The sequence below is a fragment of the Hemiscyllium ocellatum genome, chromosome 46, assembly GCF_020745735.1.
Source record: "Hemiscyllium ocellatum isolate sHemOce1 chromosome 46, sHemOce1.pat.X.cur, whole genome shotgun sequence".
NCBI classification, from domain to species: domain Eukaryota; kingdom Metazoa; phylum Chordata; class Chondrichthyes; order Orectolobiformes; family Hemiscylliidae; genus Hemiscyllium; species Hemiscyllium ocellatum.
Genome location: NC_083446.1, coordinates 15,726,887 through 15,746,622, shown reverse-complemented (window position 1 = coordinate 15,746,622; position 19,736 = coordinate 15,726,887). Strand labels below are relative to the sequence as shown.

Below are 19,736 nucleotides of genomic sequence, written 5' to 3'. Positions count from 1 at the left end.
GCAGGTAGTAAAGGAGTCTTCTGTGGTTGTTCCCATTTCAAACAAGTATGCTGTTTTGGAAAATGTAGGTGGTGATCGACTTTCAGGGGAATGTAGCACAAGCAGCCACGTTTCTGTTATCAAGACAGGCTCTAATGTAATGAGGGGTACCTCAGGTTTCAAGCAATAAATTGTGATTGGGGACTCTCTAGTCAGAGGCACAGTCAGATGTTGCTGCGGCCAGCAGCAAAAAATCAAAATGGTGTGTTGCCTCCCTGGTGCCAGGATCAAGGATATCACAAAAAGGGTGCATAAAGTAGAGAGGGACCAGCAGGAGGTCATTGTACACATTGGTACCAATGAAATAGAAGGGAAAAGGTTGAGATCCTGAAGGGAGAATACAGAAAGTTCAGCAGGAATTTTTTTAAAAAAAAAGGTCCTTGATGGTAGTAATATCTGGATTACTCCCAGTGCTACGAGCTAGTGAGGGTAGGAATAGGAGAATAGAGCAGATGAACGGGTGGCTGAGGAGCTGGTGTATGGGAGAAGTATTGACATTTTTGGATTATTGGAACCCCTTCTGGGGTAGAAGTAACCTGTACAAGAAAGATGGATTGCACCTGAATTGGAAGAGGACAAATATCCTGGCAGGGAGATTTGCTGGAGCTGCTCAGGAGGATTGAAACTAAGAGGGAGACAGGACTCAGGGAGATAGTGAGGAAAGAGATCAATCTGACACTGATACAGTTGAGAAAAGAAGCGAGTCAAACAGTCAGGGCAGGCAGGGACAAAGCAGAGAAAAAGATAGGACTGATAAATTAAACTGCATTTACTTCAATGCAAGAGGAGGAACAGGGAAGGCAGATTAATTCAGGGTATGGTTAGGAACATGGGTTTGGAATATCTTTGTAATTTTAGAAACGTGGCTCAAGAATGGACAGGACTGGCAGTTTAATGTCCCAGGGTATAAATATTATAGGAAAGACATAAAGGGAGGCAAGAGAGGAGGGGGAGTGACGTTTTTGATAAGGGATAGCATTACTGCTGTACTTAGGGAACATATTCCCGGAACTACATCCAGGGAAGTTATTTGGGTGGAACTGAGAAATAAGAAAGGGGCGGTCACTTTATTGGGATTGTATTGTAGACCACCCCCTCATGGTCAGCCGGAAATGAGAAATAAATTTGCAAGGAGATTTCAGCTATCTGTAAGTACAATAGAATAGTTATGGTCGGGGATTTTAACTTTCCAAACCCATGGGCTGGGACTGCCACAGTGTTAAGAGTTTAGAGGGTGTGAGGAATTTGTTGAGAGTGTACAAGAAAATTTTCTGATTCAGTATGTGGATATATCTACTAGAGAAGATACAAAACTTGACCTACTCTTGGGAAATAAGGCAGAGCAGGTGACTGAGGTGTCAGTTGGGGAGCATTTTGGGGCATGCGACCAGAATTGTATTAGTTTTAAAGTTTTGATGGAAAAGGATAGAGCAGATCTAACAGTTGAAATTCTAAATTTTGACAGTATTAGGCAAGAACTTTCAAAAGCTGATTGGGGGCAGATGCTCACAGGTAAATGGATGACTGGAAAATGGGAAGCCTTTAGAAATGAGATAACGAGAGTCCAGAGACAGTATATTCTTGTTTGGGTGAAAGGGAAGGCTGGTAGGTGTACGGAAAGCTGATGACTGGAGAAATTGAGGGTTTGGTTAAGAAAAAGAAGGTATCGACAGGAGAGATCAAGTGAATCCTTAGAAGAATATAAAGGCAGTGGAAGTATACTTAAGAGGAAAATCTGAAGGGCAAAAACAGGACATGAGACAGCTTTGGCAAATAGTACTAAGGAGAATCCAAAGGGTTTTTACAAATACATCAAGGACAAAAGGTAACTAGGGAGCGAATAGGGGCCCTCAAAGATCAGCAAGCAGCCTTTGTGTGGAGCTGCAGGAGATACTAAATGAGTATTTTGCAACAGTATATTCTGTGGAGAAGCACATGGAAGATATAGATTGTGGGGAAATAGATGGTGACATCTTAAAAAATTACAGAGGAGGAAGTGCTGGATATCTTCAAACACAAAGATGGATAAATCCCAAGGACCTGATTAGGTGCTCTGGAACTCTTTGGGGAGCTAGGGAAGTGATTGCTGGGGCCCTTGCTGAGACATTTGTATCATTTGTCACAGGTGAGATGCCAGAAGACTGGAGTTTGGCCATTATTTAAGAAAGGTGGCAAGGACAAGCCAGGGGACTATAGACCGGTGAGACTGATATCGGTGGTGGGCAAGTTGTTGGAGGGAATTTTGTGGGACAGTATTTATACATATTTGAAAAGGCAAGGATTGATTATGGATCATAAATCTGGTTTTATGAGTGGGAAATCATGTCTCACAATAACAAAGAGGATTGATGAGGGCAGAGCAGTGGACATGATCTATATGGACTGCAGTATGGTGTTCGACAAGGTTCCCCATGGGATACTGGTTATCAAAGTTAGATCTCATGGAATGCAGAGAGAACTCACCATTTGGATACAGAACTGGCTCGAAGGTAGAAGACTGGTGGTGGTGGGAGGGTTGTTTTTCAGACTGGAGGTCTGTGATCAGTGGAGTGCCACAAGGATCAGTGCTGGGTCCACTACTTTTTGACATTTCTATAAATGAACATAGGAGGTGTAGTTAGTAAGTTTACAGATGACACCACAATTGGAGGTGTGGTGGACAGCGAAGAAGGTTACCTCAGATTACAATGGGATCTTGATCAGATGGGCCAATGGGTTGAGGAGTGGCATATGGAGTTGAATTTAGATAAATGCGAGGTGCTGCATTTTGGGAAAGCAAATCAGAGCAGGACTTATGCACTTAATGGTAAGGTCCTAGGAAGTGTTGCTGAACAAAGAATTCTTGGAGTGCAGGTTCATAGCTCCTTGAAAGTAGAGTCACAGGTAGATAGGATAGTGAAGAAGGCCTTTGGTATTGGTCAGAGCATTGAGTACAGGCGTTGGGAGGTCATGTTGCAGCTGTACAGGATGTTGGTTAGACCACGTTTGTAATATAACATTCAGTTCTGGTCTCCTTCCTATTCGAAGGATGTTGTGAAACTTGAAAGGATTCAGAAAAGATTTACAAGGATGTCGCCAGAGTTGGAGGATTTGGCTAAAGGGAGAGGTTGAATAGGCTGGGGCTGTTTTCCCTGGAGTGTTGAAGGCTGAGGGCTGACCTCAGAGGTTTATAAAATCATGAGGGGAATGGATAAGATAAATAGTCTTTTCCCTGGTGTGGGGAAGTCCAAAGCTGGAGGTCATAGGTTTAGGATGAGAGGGGAAAGATATAATAGAGACTTAAGGGGCAACTTTTTCACGCAGAGGGTAATACGTGTATGGAATGAGCTCAGATGAAATGGTGCAGGCTGGTACAATTGTAACATTTAAAAGGTATCTGGACGGGTATATGAATGGAAAGGGTTTAGAGAGAGATGGGCTAAGTACTGTCAAATGGGACTAAATTAGGTTGGGATATCTGGTCAGCACGGACTAGTTGGACCAAAGGGTCTGTTACCATGCTGTACATCTCTATGACTCTAATATATTGTAGCCACGGTGATTTACTTCAAAATAGTATTTTGACGCCTGACTGTAGCCTGAATGCACTTGTGTGCATCACTAGTGGGTTCTTTGTTCATAGAACATAGAACATAGAAAAATACAGCACAGTACAGACCCTTCGACCCTCGATGTTGCGCCGACCGAAGCCTACCTAACCTACACTAGCCCAATAATCTCCATATGCTTATCCAATGCCCGCTTAAAAGACCATAAAGAGGGAGAGTCCACCACTGCTACTGGCACAACTTCCCACTACTATCCTTGATTGGACCGATACCTACCCTAGTCATCCTTTTATCCCTGACATACCTATAGAAAGCCTTTGGGTTTTCCCTAATCCTACCAACTAAGGACTTTTCTTAGATTGTTTTGTGATCCAGCAAGGAAAATAATGGGGCCTTAAGATTTGATAGAGACTTTCAGAAATTTTTCTAAAAAAAAGTATTTTTGTAAAAAAAATACGCTTAAGGGAAACACCCATTGCCGAGAAAGGGAGACTTTAGGTTTCAGTTTTACCTTGAGTAGTCTTGTGAAGTGGTTGAAATAGGATGGCTGTGCAGTATAGTGCTTCAAAGAGAGATAGAGATATAATAAACTAGATAACCTTAGAATAAGCAATTAGTGTTTGTCTCATACCACAAGCGTCGTGATTAAACCCAGAAGTGGTTACTTAAAGCTGAGTATATTTAAGCATCTGAGGAGCAGGAGAATCGACGTTTCGGGCATAAGCCCTTCTTCAGGGCTTATGCCTGAAATGTCGATTCTCCTACTCCGCGGATGCTGCCTGGCCTGCTGCGCTTTTCCAGCACCACACTTTTCAACTCTGATCTCCAGCATCTGCAGTCCTCACTTCCTCCTGAGTATATTTAAGGCCAGGTATTTAATAGCTCCAGGGAGAAGCTCTACAGTTCCAGTCCAGCTATTATTAAAGCCATGAAAGTATGTTAAACCTACCAAGGTGTAGACACAGGGACTCTGGTGTGACTACTGCACAAGTCTTAGGATACAGGGTAGGCCATTTAGGATTGAGATAAGGGAAATTTATTCACCAAAAGGATTTTAAACTTGTGGAATTTTCTCCCACAGAAGGCCATGAAGTCAAGTCACTGAACATATTCAAGAATGTTTAGATTTTAAAGGCTTCAAGGAGTGGGGGAGAAAGCAGGAATGTGGTATTAAGAGGAGGATCAGTCATGATCACATGGAATACAGAGAAGATTCAAAAACTGAATGGCCCATTCCCCTCCCAGTTTTGAAGTTTCAATGAATGGTATGTTGGGTATTGTACAAAACCCTGCTTTTCTTTCCAACTTAGAGCTGAGTTTTTGGGACTTGTGGGATTATACGTTTATGCGGCTTTCAAAATAAAACATTTGAAATTGTATTATAAGTAAATGCTTTAGTTGATTCACTTTTGCTAATAAATTTCAATTTTATTGGTATAGCAAAATCTGCAGCGCTGTACACTTTTGTTTCAGTGAGCGACTACATACTACTGACGGCTCTTGATGGGATTTTTTTAGTTCATTGACTTGAAAGGGACCTGTGAATTTCTTGCTAAAGTAACAGCCACAGAACGACTCTTTAACAAGAAACATGGCGAAATGTATTGCATAAAACTTACCAGTAGCTTTAGATGTGGCTCAGAGTTTACTGGAAATGGGAGATTCAACAGTGGATTATTTAAAATCTTTGATGAAAGCTAAACTGAGAGTTAACATAAAAATTGAAGGTAAAGGAAAGAATAGGATTGTGTGAGGATGAGATAGCTCAAGTCACTACACAACATTTAGAATTGGGAGAGAGGAAACTTAGAACCAGCAATATCACTGTTGGAATTGGCTGATGATAGTTATAAACAAAAAATGACAGGAATTCAATAAAGAGATATAAAAATAAAATTTACAATTGAAGAAAATGAAAAACAGCATGTAACGGAATGAGAAGACAATGAAAAGCAGGGAATAATGGAGAGAGAGGAGAGAGAAAGCAGAGAGAAATGTAAAATGGGATGGATTAAAAAAGTAAACTTCCATCCGAAGAGACAAGGAATCTGGAGAACATGAGTATGTCAGAAGAAGGTTTAGAACAGAGAAGGAAGAAAAAGGCTGCAGCCTGAAAGATGATTCTGATTTAGCCAGAAAATTATGCTTCACAGCCAAGTTTAAAAGGATGGAATCTAAACATATTTTTTTCTCAAAGTTTGTGAGAAGATTTGTAGCTCGGGTGCTTGTTGTGGTTCTGTTCGCCAAGCTGGGAATTTGTGTTGCAGACATTTCGTCCCCTGTCTAGGTGACATCTTCAGTGCTTGGGAGCCTCCTATGAAGCGCCTCGGCGATCTTTCCTCCAGCATTTGTAGTGGTTTGAATCTGCCGCTTCCGGTTGTCAGTTCCAGCTGTCCGGTATATTGGGTCCAGGTCGATGTGCTTATTGATTGAATCTGTGGATAAGCGCCATGCCTCCAGGAATTCCCTGGCTGTTCTCTGTTTGGTGGGTATCGGGTCCTTCGTTCTAGTAAATTGTTGTCTGAGAGTGGCTGTTGATTTGTGTGCTGTTATGAGTCCTAGTGGTCGAAGTTGTCTGGCTGTCAGTTCGGCTCACACAGGCTACCACAGACAGTTCACAGACACGGAAAGAACAATACTGGCCAAGGGACTCAACTATAACCACAGGGATGCCAAGACAGCAGACTTCCTAGCAGCACTAGAATGCACACTCAGGAACAATGGACTGACAGAAGAGTCACAACAAACAGTGAGACAAAGTATCCTACCTCTGATAACAAGGAAAAGACAAACACATAACCTCAACACCAAGGAGAGTGAAGCACTTAAATCAGTAAGAAACAATCAGAACATAATCATACTACCAGCAGACAAAGGCAGAATGACGGTCATCCTGGACAAAACAGACTACATCCAAAAAGCGCAACAACTACTTGCAGATACCAACACCCATCAAAAGAGGAAGTTTGACGACACCCCACAGCTTACCAATAGGATAAACAACACACTGAGGAACCTACAAAAGAAACGGACAGATAACCAGGTTTGACCTACAAATACTGAAACCTGAAAGCAACAACATCCCCAGATTCTATGGAATACCTAAAGTGCACAAACCAGACATCCCACTCAGACACATCGTATCACTACCAGGGACACCATCACACAAACTGGCTAAAGAACTACAGCAGAAACTAAAACACCTGATCCGCAGATCCAGACACTCTATACAATCAACACAGGAATTCTTGGACATCAAGTAGTTAGCACTGCTGCCTCACAGCGCCAGAGACCCGGGTTCAATTCCCGCCTCAGATGACTGAATGTGTGGAGTTTGCACATTCTCCCCGTGTCTGCGTGGGTTTCCCTCCAGGTGCTCCGGTTTCCTCCCACAGTCCAAAAATGTGTAGGTTAGGTGAATTGGCCACGCTAAATTGCCCGTAGTGTTAGGTGAAGGAGTAAATGTAGGGGAATGGGTCTGGGTGGGTGCGCTTCGGTGGGTAGGTGTGGACTTGTTGGGCCAAAGGGCCTGTTTCCACACTGTAAGTAATCTAACCTAATCAGAAATATACACATTGGCAAGGAAGAAACCATGGTCTCATTCGATGTAACTGCACTGTTCACCTCTATCGACAAAACTTTAGCCAGAGAAACAATAGCCAACCTGCTGGACATACAGAATAGACAACAGGACGTTGAACCTATGAACAAAGACGGCATATTCAAACAACTGGACCTGTGCCTCACAACACACTTCACATTCAACAACCAAATATAAACAAATCAATGGCACACCATGGGCTCACCCATCTCTGGACTCAATGCAAAGATTAGGACAAACAGTCTTACCGCAAATTCAACACAAACTCTGGGTCAGATATGTGGATGACACCTTTGTAATCATTAAAATCACAGAAATAGAGAACACACACCGGATCATCAATGCCACACTCACAGGAATCCGATTCACTAGAGAGGAAGAAAAGGACAACCAACTCCCATTCCTAGACGTGATGGTACAGAGAACACTGAACCGAGAATTCACCACAAAGATATACAGGAAAGCCACGCAGACAGACCAAGTCTTGAACTATGAAAGCAACCACACCAACACACACAAAAGAAGTTGCATCAAGACACTCTTCAAAAGGGCCACAATACACTGCAGTACACCAGAACTGCAAAAAGAGGAAGAAGAACACCTATACAATGTATTCGCCAAAAACGGATACCCGCGCAATTTCATCAACTGATGCCTAAGGGAAAGACAACGGAACGAGGACATGCCGCAACCCAAAGGACTAGCCACACTACCATACATCAGGAGCATTTCCGAAATGACAGCCAGACTACTGCGACCACTAGGACTCATAACAGCACACAAACCAACAGCCACTCTCAGACAACTCACCAGAACGAAGGACCCGATACCCAGCATGAGCAAAACCAATGCAGTGTCCAAAATCCCATGCAAGGACTGCATAAAACACTACACAGGACAAACAGGAAGACAGCTAACGATCCACAGCCATGAACACCAACTAGCCACGAAACGACACAACCAGCTATCCTTAGTAACCACACAAGCAGATGACAAGCAACATGAATTCGACTGTGACAACACTACTATTATAGGACAAGCCAAACAGAGAATAGCCAGGGAATTCCTAGAGGCATGACACTCATCCACAGATTCAAACAATAAGCACATCGACTTGGACCCAATATACCGGCTACTGCAACGGACAGCTGGAACTGACAACCAGAAGCGGCAGATTCAAACCACTACAAATGCCGGAGGAAAGATCACAGAAGCGCTTCACAGGAGGCTCCCAAGCACTGAGGATGTCACCTTGACAGGGGACGAAATGTCTGCAACACAAATTCCTAGCTCGGCGAACAAAACCACAACATATTTTTTTCTCATTTCAGAAGGCAGCTGGGCAGATGAAATGGGATCAGCGGTTAGAGAAGTCGTCAGAGAATTTCTTTTGAGAACTTATGACCACAACAATTCAAAAAGCAATCTTTTAAATTTATAAATTATTTAGACATACATCAAATATTCAACACCAGTGAAGACAGCAAATCTGGCAGATACCTATACTGTCTCACATAGACAACTACATGTGGAGAAATGGACAGTTGGAGATCTTTCATTTCACCTGATCTTAAATTACTAGAGTCATTCTTTTTCTTGCACACAGTCAGTTCTTGTAGGAAGCAAAAGGGAATGTGGTCACTCATCAGCCTGAGGTGAAGTGTAGCTAACTCCCTCTATTCCACAGTCAGTATGTCATCACATCCAGCGTGAAGGTACAGCATCAAAATGATAGTGACATATAAGAGAAATGAGAATTCAAACTGTGAAAAATGCAGTATTGGGACTGAAGAACACGGTAAGGTCTCATGCCTGAGAGAGAGGTTTATAGACTGACAGAGTTAAATACACAAATGGACTGATGTTGAAGATCAAAATGCAGCTTCAATGATGTGACAGCGACATCATAGAGGATCTGGCTACAAGCTGGTCATAACTGGGTGTTAAATATTACAGGTTAGAATGAATTTGAAAAGAAAATAAAGAATGGAGCAACTGGGAAAATAAGGAAGGCTACTCTATGATGCATTTGTAACACGGGATCATAGATAATGAAAAGTAATACAGAGATTCCATTTGATTAAAACAAACAACTGCATATGCTGGAAATCTGAAACTAAAACAGAAATTGATGGAGAAACTCTGCTTTCTCTGCACAGATGCTGCCACAGATTCTACAGAGTTTCTCCAGAAATTTCTATTGTAACAGTTAGACTTTCCATAGTTAGAATTAGTGGCATCATGTTTTCTTTTAGAAATAGACAATTTGCAACAAAATTCAAACATTTTACTGGAAAGTCTACATTTTCTCATAGGTTAGAATAACTGGCATAGTAGACATTTCCTGAATTCATTGTGTTTTTTCATTTTTTCTTTGATCTCCTACAACGATCTTGGATTGTCTTCTCACTGGTGAGACTCCCTCTTCACTTCACTGGCCCTATTCTCATGAAGCTACACACAGATACACCAGAAAACACAGTTCAGCAACAAGAATAGGTCATTTGGCCCTTCATTTGGACAGGCTGGAAAGGGAGGCGAGGTTATTTGAAATTGGAGAACTCAATGTTGAGTCCTCCGTGCTGTAGGCTGTCCAGGTGGAAGATGAGGTATTGTTACTCCAATTTGCAGTCTGCTGCACTATGGCAGTGGAGGAGGCTGGGGATGGACCCGTTGGAATGGGAAAGAGAATTGAATTAGGCAGTGACCGGCAGGTCAGGAGCACTGGATAAAGCTAGGTTAGAGGTCACCTAGTGCTCCTGATGCGGTTTACTCGACATCCATGAGACCAAACATAAACTAGGGGAATATTTCATCAAGCCTCGAAGCAGGGCACATGGGCCAGCCTGACCTCCTGGTCACTACCCATTGCGATTCCCCATCCCACCTTCCTCTCCAACATGTCTGAGCAACTCTACCTGTGTTCAGCTATCATCAACTCACCATTCCACCCCTCTCTCCAACCAAACCCTCCTCCTGTATCTGCAATTCCTCCCAACCCACATCCTCACACCCACGTCCATTCCTGAAGAAATATCGACTTCTCTACCTCCCAGTGCTGCAGGGTTTCCTGTGTACTCCAAGCCTCCTGCCTGTCTATCTTGATGCTGCAGAGTTTCCTTTGTTCTCCCAGCCCCCTGCCTGTCTATCCTGATGCTGCCTGGTTTCCTGTGTTAGAACATAGAACATAACAGCACAGTACAGACCATTCGGCTATCGATGTTGCGCAGTCCTGTGAAACCAATCCAAAGCTTATCTAACCTATACTATTCCATTCTCGTCCCTATGCCTAGTCAATGACCAGTTAAATGCCCATAAGTTTGGTGAGTCTACAACTGTTGCAAATAGTGAGTTCCACGCCCTTACTACTCTCTGAGTAAAGAGAGACTACCTCTCACATCTGTCCTAAATCTATCTCCCCTCAATTTGAAACTATGACCCTTGTGCTAGCCATCATCATCCTAGGAAAAAGACTCTCACTGTGCACCTTACCAAACCATCTGATTATCTTATTTGTCTCAATATCTTTCAACCTTCTTCTCTCTAATGAAACATTTTCAAATCCCTCAACCTTTCCTCGTAAGACCATCTCCCCACACCAGGCAACATTGTAGTAACTCTCCTGTGAACCCTTTCCAAAGCTTCCATGTCCTTCCTACAATGTGGTGACCAGAACTGCATGCAATACTCTAAATACAGCCTCACAAGAGTTTTGTACATTTGCTGCATGACATCATGGTTCCAAAACTCAATCCCTCTCCTAATAAAAGCTAACACACTGTATGACTTCTTAACAGCCCTATCAACATGGGTGGAAACTTTGAGGGATCTATGTACATGACCACCGAGATCTCTCTGCTCACCTGCACTACCAAGAATCTTACCATTCTCCCAATACTCTGCATTCTTGGTTACTCCTTCCAAAGTGAATCACCTCACACCTTTTCTGCATTAAACCTCCATTTGCCACCTCTCAGCCCAGCTCCGCAGCCTATGTCCTTCTGTAACCAAGAACATCCTTCGGCACTATCCACAACTGTGGCCTTAGTGTCTTCCGCAAATTTAGTAACTCATCCCTCTACGCCCTCATCCAGGTCGTTTATAAAAATGACAAACAGCAGTGGACCCAAAACAGATCCTTATGGTACACCACTCATAACTGAATTCCAGGATAAATATTTCCCATTAACCATCACCACCCTCTGTCTCCTTTCAGCGAACCGATTTCTGATCCAAACTGCTAAATCGCCCTCAATCAGATGTGTCCATGTTTTGTGCATAGCCTACCATGGGGAACCTGATCAAACTTTACTGAAATCCAGTGAGATCACATCAACTGCTTTACCCTCATCCACCTGTTTAGTCACCTTCTCAAAGAACTCAATAAGGTTTGTGAGGCACAACCGACCTTTCACAAAACTGTGTTGACTATCCCTAATCAACTTATTCCTATAGAGATGATTATAAATCCTACCTCTTATAACCTTTTCCAACACTTTCCCCACAACCAAAGTAGGGCTCACTGGTCAAAATGACCAGGGTTGTCTCCACTCCCCTTCTTGAATAAGGAAACAACACTTGCTATCCTCCAGTCTTCTGGGACTACTCCTGTAGACAATGATGGCATAAAGATCAAAGCCAAAGGTTTGGCAATCTCCTCCCTGGCTTCCCAGAGAATCCTAGGATACATCCTATCATGCCCAGGGGACTTACCTATTTTCACACTTTCCAGAATGTCTAACACCTCCTCCTTGTTAACCTCAATCCCATCCACTCTAGTGGCCCTTTTCTCAGTATTCTCCTTGACAACATTGTCTTTTTCCATTGCATTCTCCCAGCGTCTGGCTGTCTATCCTGATACTGCCTGGTTTCCTGTGTTCTCCCAGCCTTCTGCCTATCTATCCTGATGCTGCCTGTTTTGTTATGTTTGTCCCAACTCCTGCCTTCTGGTACTGATGCTGCCTAGTTTCCTGTGGTCTCCCAGCTTTTGGCTTGTCTAACATGGTGCTGCCTTGTTTATTGTAACTAGTAGTATACCACAAGGATCTGTTTTGGGGCCACTGCTATTTGTCATTTTTATAAATAACCTGGATGAGGGCAGAGAATGATGGGCTAGTAAATTTGCAGATGACACTAAGGTCAGTGGATTTGTTGACAGTTCTAAAGGGTTACAGAGGGACATTGATAAGCTGCAGAGCTGGGCTGTGTGGCGTCAAATGCAGTTTAATGTGGAAATGTTTGAGGTGATTCACTTTGGAAGGAGTAATCGGAATAAAGAGTACAGAGCTAATGGTGAAATTCTTGGTGGTGTAAATGAGCACAGAGATCTCAGTGTACATGTACATAGATACCTCAAAGGTGCCACCCAGTTTGATAGGGTTGTTCAGAAAGCATACGATGTATTAGCTTTTATTGGTAGAGGGATTGGGTTTGGCAGCCACGAGGTTATGCTGCAACGGTGCAAAACTCTGGTGCGACCACACAGAATATTGCATACAGTTCTGGTCACTGCATTATAGGGAGAATGTGGAAGCTTTCGAAAGGGTGCAGAGGAGATTTACTAGCATGTTACCTGGTATGAAGGGAAGGCTTATGAGGAAAGGTTGAGACACTTAAGGCTGTTTTCAACAGAGAGAATGTGAGAGGTGACTTACTTGAGACATATAAGATAATCACAGTGATGGGTAGGGTGGACAGTGAGAGCCATTTTCCTCGGATGGTAATGGCTAGCACGAGGAGACAGAGCTTTGAATTGAGCGGTGACAGATAAAGGGCAGATGTCAGAAATAGTTTCTTTACTCAGAGAGTAGTAGGGGCATGGAATGTATTGCCTGCAACAGTAGTAGACCCGCCAACTTTAAGGGTGCTTAAATGGTCATTAGATAAACATATGTATGAAAATGGAATATTGTAGAATAGACGGGCTGCAGATTGGTTCCACAGATCGGCACAACATCGAGGGCAGAAGAACCTGTACTGCACGGTCATGTTGTGTTCTCCCAACTTCCTCCTTGTCTATCTCGACGCTGCCTGGTTTGCGGTGTTCTCCCAACCTCCTGCCTGTCTATCCTGATGCTGCCTGGTTTGCTGTGTCCTCCCAGCCTCCTCCCAGTCTATCCTGACGCTGCCTGGTTTGTTGTGTCCTCCTAGCCTCTTGCCTGTCTGCCATGATGCTGCCTGGTTAATTGTGTCCTCCCAGCTCTTGCCTGTTTATCTGGATGCTGCCTGGTTTGCTGTGTTTGTCCTAGTCTCTTGCTTGTGTATCCTGATGCTGCCTGCTTGTGTTCCCAGCCTCCTGCCTGTTTGTCCTGACGCTGGGAAATGAATATTCAAGGCTATACGTGCTATTGTAAGGACAGACTGACGGACAGAGAGGATTGGGTGGCCTTGTTGGTAAGGGATGATTTTCAGTCCCTTGTGCAGGGGGACCTAGAATCAGGGGATGTAGAGTCAGTATGGATAGAGCTGAGAAATTCTAAGGGTAGAAAGACCCTCTTGGGAGTTATCTACAGGCCCTCAAATAATAATATGGATGTAGGGTGTAAGTTGAATAAGGAGCTAAAATTGGTCTGTCGCAAAGATGTTACTGCAGTTGTTATGGGGGATTTCAACATGCAGATAGACTCGGAGAATCAGGATGGTATTGGACCTCAAGAAAGAGACTTTGTAGAGTGACTCTGAGATGGATTCTTAGAACAGCTGGTGCTGGAGCCTATCAGGGAGAAGGCAATTCTGGATCTGGTATTGTGCAATGAACCAGAATTGATCAGGGACCTCAAAGTGAAGGAACCATTAGGAGGTAGTGACCATAATACAATAAGCTTCAATCTGCAATTTGAAAGGGAGACGGTACAATCGGTAGTGACAATATTTCAGTTAAATAAAGGAAACTATGGAGCTATGAGGGAGGAGCTGGCCAAAGTTCAATGGTGCAATACCTTAGCAGGGATGACAGTGGAGGAAGAATGGCAGATATTTCTGTGTATAATGCAGAAGATGCAGGATCAGTTCATTCCAAAAAGGAAGAAAGATCCTATGAGGAGGCAGGGGTGGCCGTGACTGACGAGGGAAGTTAAGAAACATATAAAGTCAAAAGAGAAAAAGTATAACATAGCAAAGTTGAGTGGGAAAATGGAGGACTGGGAAGCTTTTAAAGAACAACAGAGGATTACTAAGAAGGAAATACGCAGAGAAAAATGAGGTACGGAGGTAAACTGCCAAAAATATAAAGCAGGATAGTAAAAGCTTTTTTAGGTATGTGAAAGGGAAAAAAATGGTTAAGCCTAAAATTGGGCCGTTGAAGACAGAAGCAGGAGAATATATTACGGGGAACAAAGAAATGGCAGAAGAGTTCAATTGGTACTTCAGATCTGTGTTCACTGGGGAAGACACAAGCAATCTCCCAGAGGTAACAGTGGCTGAAGGACCTGAACAGAAGGGAATTTATATTTGCCAGGAATTGGTGTTGGAGAGACTGTTAGGTCTGAAGGCTGATAAGTCCCTGGGGCCTGATGGTCTACATCCCAGGGTACTGAAGGAGGTGGCTCTAAAAATCGTGGATGCATTGGTGATTTTTGTTCAGAGTTCAATAGATTCAGGATCAGTTCCTGTGGATTGGAGGGTGGCTAATGTTGTCCCACTTTTTAAGAAAGGACCGAGAGAGAAAGCAGGAAATTATAGACCAGTTAGTCTGACCTCAGTGGTGGGAAAGATGCTGGAGTCAATTATAAAGAATGAAATTACGACACATCTGGATAGCAGTAACAGGATAGGTCAGAGTCAGCATGGATTTATGAAGGGGAAATCATGCTTGACTAATCTTCTGGAATGTTTTGAGGATGTAACTCTGTAGATGGACAGGGAGATCCAGTGGATGTAGTGTACCTGGACTTTCAGAAAGCCTTTGATAAAGTCCTACAGAGGAGGTTAGTGAGCAAAATTAGGGTGCATGGTATTGGGGGCAAAGTACTGACTTGGATTGAAAATTGGTTGGCTGACAGGAAACAAAGGGTAGTGATAAACGGCTCCCTTTCAGAATGGCAGGCGGTGACCAGTGGGGTACCACAGGGATCAGTGCTTGGACCGCAGCTTTTTACAATATATATTAATGATATAGAAGATGGTATTAATAGTAACATTAGCAAATTTGCTGATGATACAAAGCTGGGTGGCAGTGTGAAATGTGAGGAGGATGTTAGGAGATTACAGGGTGACCTGGACAGGTTAGGTGAGTGGACAGATGCATGGCAGATGCAGTTTAATGTAGATAAACATATGGTTATCCACTTTGGTGGCAAGAACAGGAAGGCAGATTACCACCTAAGTTAGGTAAAGAGGCAGTACAAAGAGATCTGTACACCAGTCAGTGAAGGTAAGCATGCAGGTACAGCAGGTAGTAAAGAAAGGTAATAGCATGCTGGCCTTCATAACAAGAGGGATTGAGTATAGAAGCAAAGACATTCTTCTGCAGCTGTACAGGGCCCTGGTGAGACCACACCTGGAGTATTGTGTGCAGTTCTGGTCTCCAAATTTGAGGAAAGACATTCTGGCTATTGAGGGAGTGCAGCGTAGGTTCACGAGATCAATTCCTGGAATGGCGGGACTATCTTATGTTGAAAGATTGGAGCGACTGGGCTTGTATACCCTTGAGATTAGAAGACTGAGAGGGGATCTGATTGAGACGTATAAGATTATTAAAAGATTGGACGTTCTGAAGGCAGGAAACATGTTTCCACTGATAGGTGAGTCCCGAACCAGAGGCACAGCTTAAAAATAAGGTGTAGGCCATTTAGGACAGAGATGAGGAGAACTTCTTCACCTGGTGGGTGTGTGGAATGCTCTGCCCCAGAAGGCAGTGGAGGCCCAGTCTCTGGATACTTTCAAGACAGAGTTGGATAGAGGAATCAAGGTTTATGGAGATAAGGCAGGAACAGGATACTGATTGAGGATGATCAGCCATGATCATAATGAATGGTGGTGCAGGCTCGAAGGGCAGAATGGCCTACTCCTGCACCTATTGTCTATTGCTGCCTGGTTTACTGCGTTCACCCAGCCTCCCTGCTTGTCTATCCTCATGCTGCCTGGTTTGCTGTGTCCCCCCAGCATCCTGCCTGTCTATCCTGATACTACCTGGTTTGTTGTATTTGTCCCAAACTTCTGCCTGTCTGCCATGATGCTGCCTGGTCTGTTTTGTTCTCCCAGCCTCTTGCCTGCTTATCCTGATGGTGCCTGGTTTGTTGTGTTTGTCCCAGCCTCTTGCCTGTCTACCCTGATGCTGCCTGGATCGTTGTGTTCGCCCAGCCCTCTGCTTGCCTATCCTGATGCTGCCTGGTTGGCTGTGTTTCTCCCAGTGACCTGCCTGTCTATCCTGATACTGCCGTGTTTGTCCGAGCCTCTTACCTGTGTATCCTGATGCTGCCGGGTTTGTTGTGTTTGTCCCAGCCTGCTGCCTGTCTATCCTGATGCTGCCTGGATCATTGTGCTCTCCCGGCCTCCTGCCCGTCTATCCTAATGCTGTCTGGTTTATTGTGTATTCCCATCGGTAATGTAGGTACTTTCTTTCCCGGATTGCAGGCCACCTACCGTTAGTTCTCGGATAATTTCCGCCCCTGCTGCTGCCTTTCGCCCCGAACACGCACTGGACGCTCTTTCTCGGCGCCTCCGCACTGAGCTCTCACGGCTGCATCTAGACCACGCATGCTCAGCTCACTCTGCCCTCTGATGGGAGAATAGAGGAGGCGCGGCCGAAGAAAAGTCGCAACCCAGAAGATTGAAGTGGGCGGGTCGCCGCGGAGTGGGCGTTCCTGCTGGGTGGAGGGGCTCGGTGTTTGGGCCGCGTCACGTAGATGGGGGCGGGGTCTGTGGATGGGGCGGTTCCTGCAGGCGTTGCGTGTCATCGTGAAGGGGGCGAGTTGTCGGGGGAGGGGGCGGAGCCAAATCTGAGGGCGGCTCTGAGCGCAGGGCTTTTGCCGGGGCTTGTTTCTGAATGAGAGGATACGGGGCTTTGTTTTGGTTTTGGGGGGAGGGAAACGGGAATAAGTTAGATGTGGCGCTGGATAATTGGTCTGAGCTGCAGGAGTGGGCGGCGTCCCTGATTTTGAGTCAAATTCCGGGAGAAAACGGTATCTTTTTGTTACAGAAGCCGGTTGAAACGTTGACTCGACTTCCAGCTGCCAGACCTGCTGAGTATCTCCAGCTATTTCTGTTTTTGTTTAAGATTTTTTAGTACTCGCAGTTCTTTGTTTTGTTTGCAACGTTTTCTGTGTGGCTTTAACAGGTGAAACCCTGTGGACCAAACTCAGAGGAGGATTGAGAATACAATAGCAGTTTATTGTCACAATAAACCTTTATAAATCACCATATCAGGGCACCCCAAGTATTGACGATACAAGTCATAGATAAGAAAAAAGTGAAAGTTAAGACAGAATTAATCTCAGATCAATTTCAGATGGATGAGAGATGATGTACATTGAAATATGCTGAAGTCGCTGCCAAAGAAGATCTCCATGCTAGCTCAAGATCACCAAACCTGGAGACCACCTCACCAAGCAGAGACTGCCCCTCTGCACCAAGAGCCCCACATGGGGAGACCACTGCTCCAGAGTGGAATATAACACTGGAAAGAGGCCTCAACACTACACGCCAGGCCTCTAGAAAATGTGGAAGCTGCAGTGGAAGAAGACTACCACGCCATGCACACAGGTAAAATTTTCACACTTGGACAGGCTCGCCGAACCTGGAGATTGCCATGCCAACCTCAGATTGTCCTCTCTGAGATGAGGTCAGCACAGCGCCAGGCTGAGACTGCCACACCAGGCTGAGACTGCCTCCACTTCTCTGGCCTGGGCCAGGAGAAGATGTCTTCTGCCGAAGAAGTTAGAAAAGGCAAGATGATAGAAAAGCAGAGAAAATAAAAAAAGGAGACGAGGTAAATGAGGAGCTCCTCGACTGAGGAGCCTGCATGCTGCGCTGATTTGCTGTTGCCATCTTGCTTCAATTAGTTGAACCTGAACTAAAACATTTTCCCAAGAATCGAGCACCACATTTTAAAACCAGGAAATTATAGTAGAGAGCATCCAGAAAACGCTACCAAGACTCTGTCCAGGAATAATTGACATCAGTTATAGAGATGGATTGGAAATTTGAGACAAATTCAGAAAATGCAGAAGGAATACAGCAAGTCTGGTGGCATCTAGTGAGAAAACATAGTCTGCGTTTTGACCAAAGTGCTGTGTTCTTTGTTTCCGATTTCCAATATCTGCAGTATTTTGCTTTTATTGGTGGTATGAGGCTTTTCCCTTGGAGAAGGGAAAGTTTACTTGAGATTTAATTTAGCTGTTCAGTATTATGAGATGTCAGAACAGAATAGATAGAGACAGTGTTCACTATGTTGGTGAAATTGAGAAAGAGAGGACGCAAGATTATTGTGACTAACAAAAGAAGTAATGCTGATATCAGGAGAAGAAAACACTTTTTCACTGCAAGTGAGAGAATACATTGTTAAATTCATTCAGCCCTTTTAAAAAGACAATTCTCTGAAAAGAAAAGATGAGTGATTGGGCCTACATCTGGTGCTGTTGGAGAGAACTTGCACAGACACTAGGTTGAATGTCTCCCTCCTGTGCTGTAACCAGAAATAGGGAATTGTGGGCCCACGTGTAGGCTTTCCCCACCCCGTAACATCCAAATCAGATTATAGCAATGAACGTATGGATCAAAGGCTGGTGGGGAAAAGTGGATTCAGGGTTTTGTGGCACTAGCACTGGGGAAAAAGAGGGATTTCATCTGCAGATTGATTGAAAAGGTCAGATGTGCAAACGTAGCCTTGATGAGGAGCTCACAGACTGTTTCCAAGGTTATGCTGTTCGAACAGCACAATGTGGAGCCAACTGCACAAGGCTGGGTGAGGTGCAATGACAGAGGATTGATAACCTCACAGTGAAGGCACACCAAGGCAGCAGACATCCTAATATGAAGGAATTTTACAACCATTCTCAGGAAAGGAGTGGGGATGAAACTAGTATTTTAAGCTTAAACGTTGGGCAGTCATGTGGGCATGAATTTGGAGCAAAAGTAAAGATAGATCAGTAGTTGAGATACATCAGAATACACAGAACAGATACATTTAAATGAGAAAGAAAAATTCCAAGTCAATAAGTATACTCCAGTAGTCATCACAGAGATACAATTGCAGAATGATTAGATTAAGAGTGGGGTATTGAAGGGTTCACACTGAAGAAGGACAGGAAGCTAGGGAAAGATGGAGGGGAAGACACATGGTTAACCAAACAATTGAAGGTGATGTTAAACTTAGAGAAGAAGCATACAATTGCTGCAGGTTAGGAAAGACAAAACATAAAATGGCTTTAGGGAGAGGGACATTGCAATAGGAGAGATGCCAGTCAAAAATATCAGAACAGTACAGCGGTTTCTCTAGATTTTAAAGAACACAATTAATAAAGGGAGCACCTGTACTATAGAAAGAGAGTCAGCAGAATTACTAATGGAAAACAAATAGATGGCAGGTGAATTGAACAGATACTTTTCAT

At 44.0% G+C, this 19,736-nt stretch overlaps 1 long non-coding RNA gene across 2 annotated transcripts in view; it reads right to left on the bottom strand.

Annotated features, from left to right (window-relative positions):
- LOC132836260 (uncharacterized) overlaps window positions 1-16,887 on the bottom strand; it is a 54,631-nt gene extending 37,744 nt beyond the window's left edge. For both annotated transcript variants that reach the window (XR_009647346.1, XR_009647347.1), the window contains exon 1: window positions 16,771-16,887. This is a non-coding gene — a long non-coding RNA (uncharacterized LOC132836260). The remainder of the gene's footprint in view (window positions 1-16,770) is intronic.
- Between the last annotated feature and the right edge of the window lie 2,849 nt (window positions 16,888-19,736).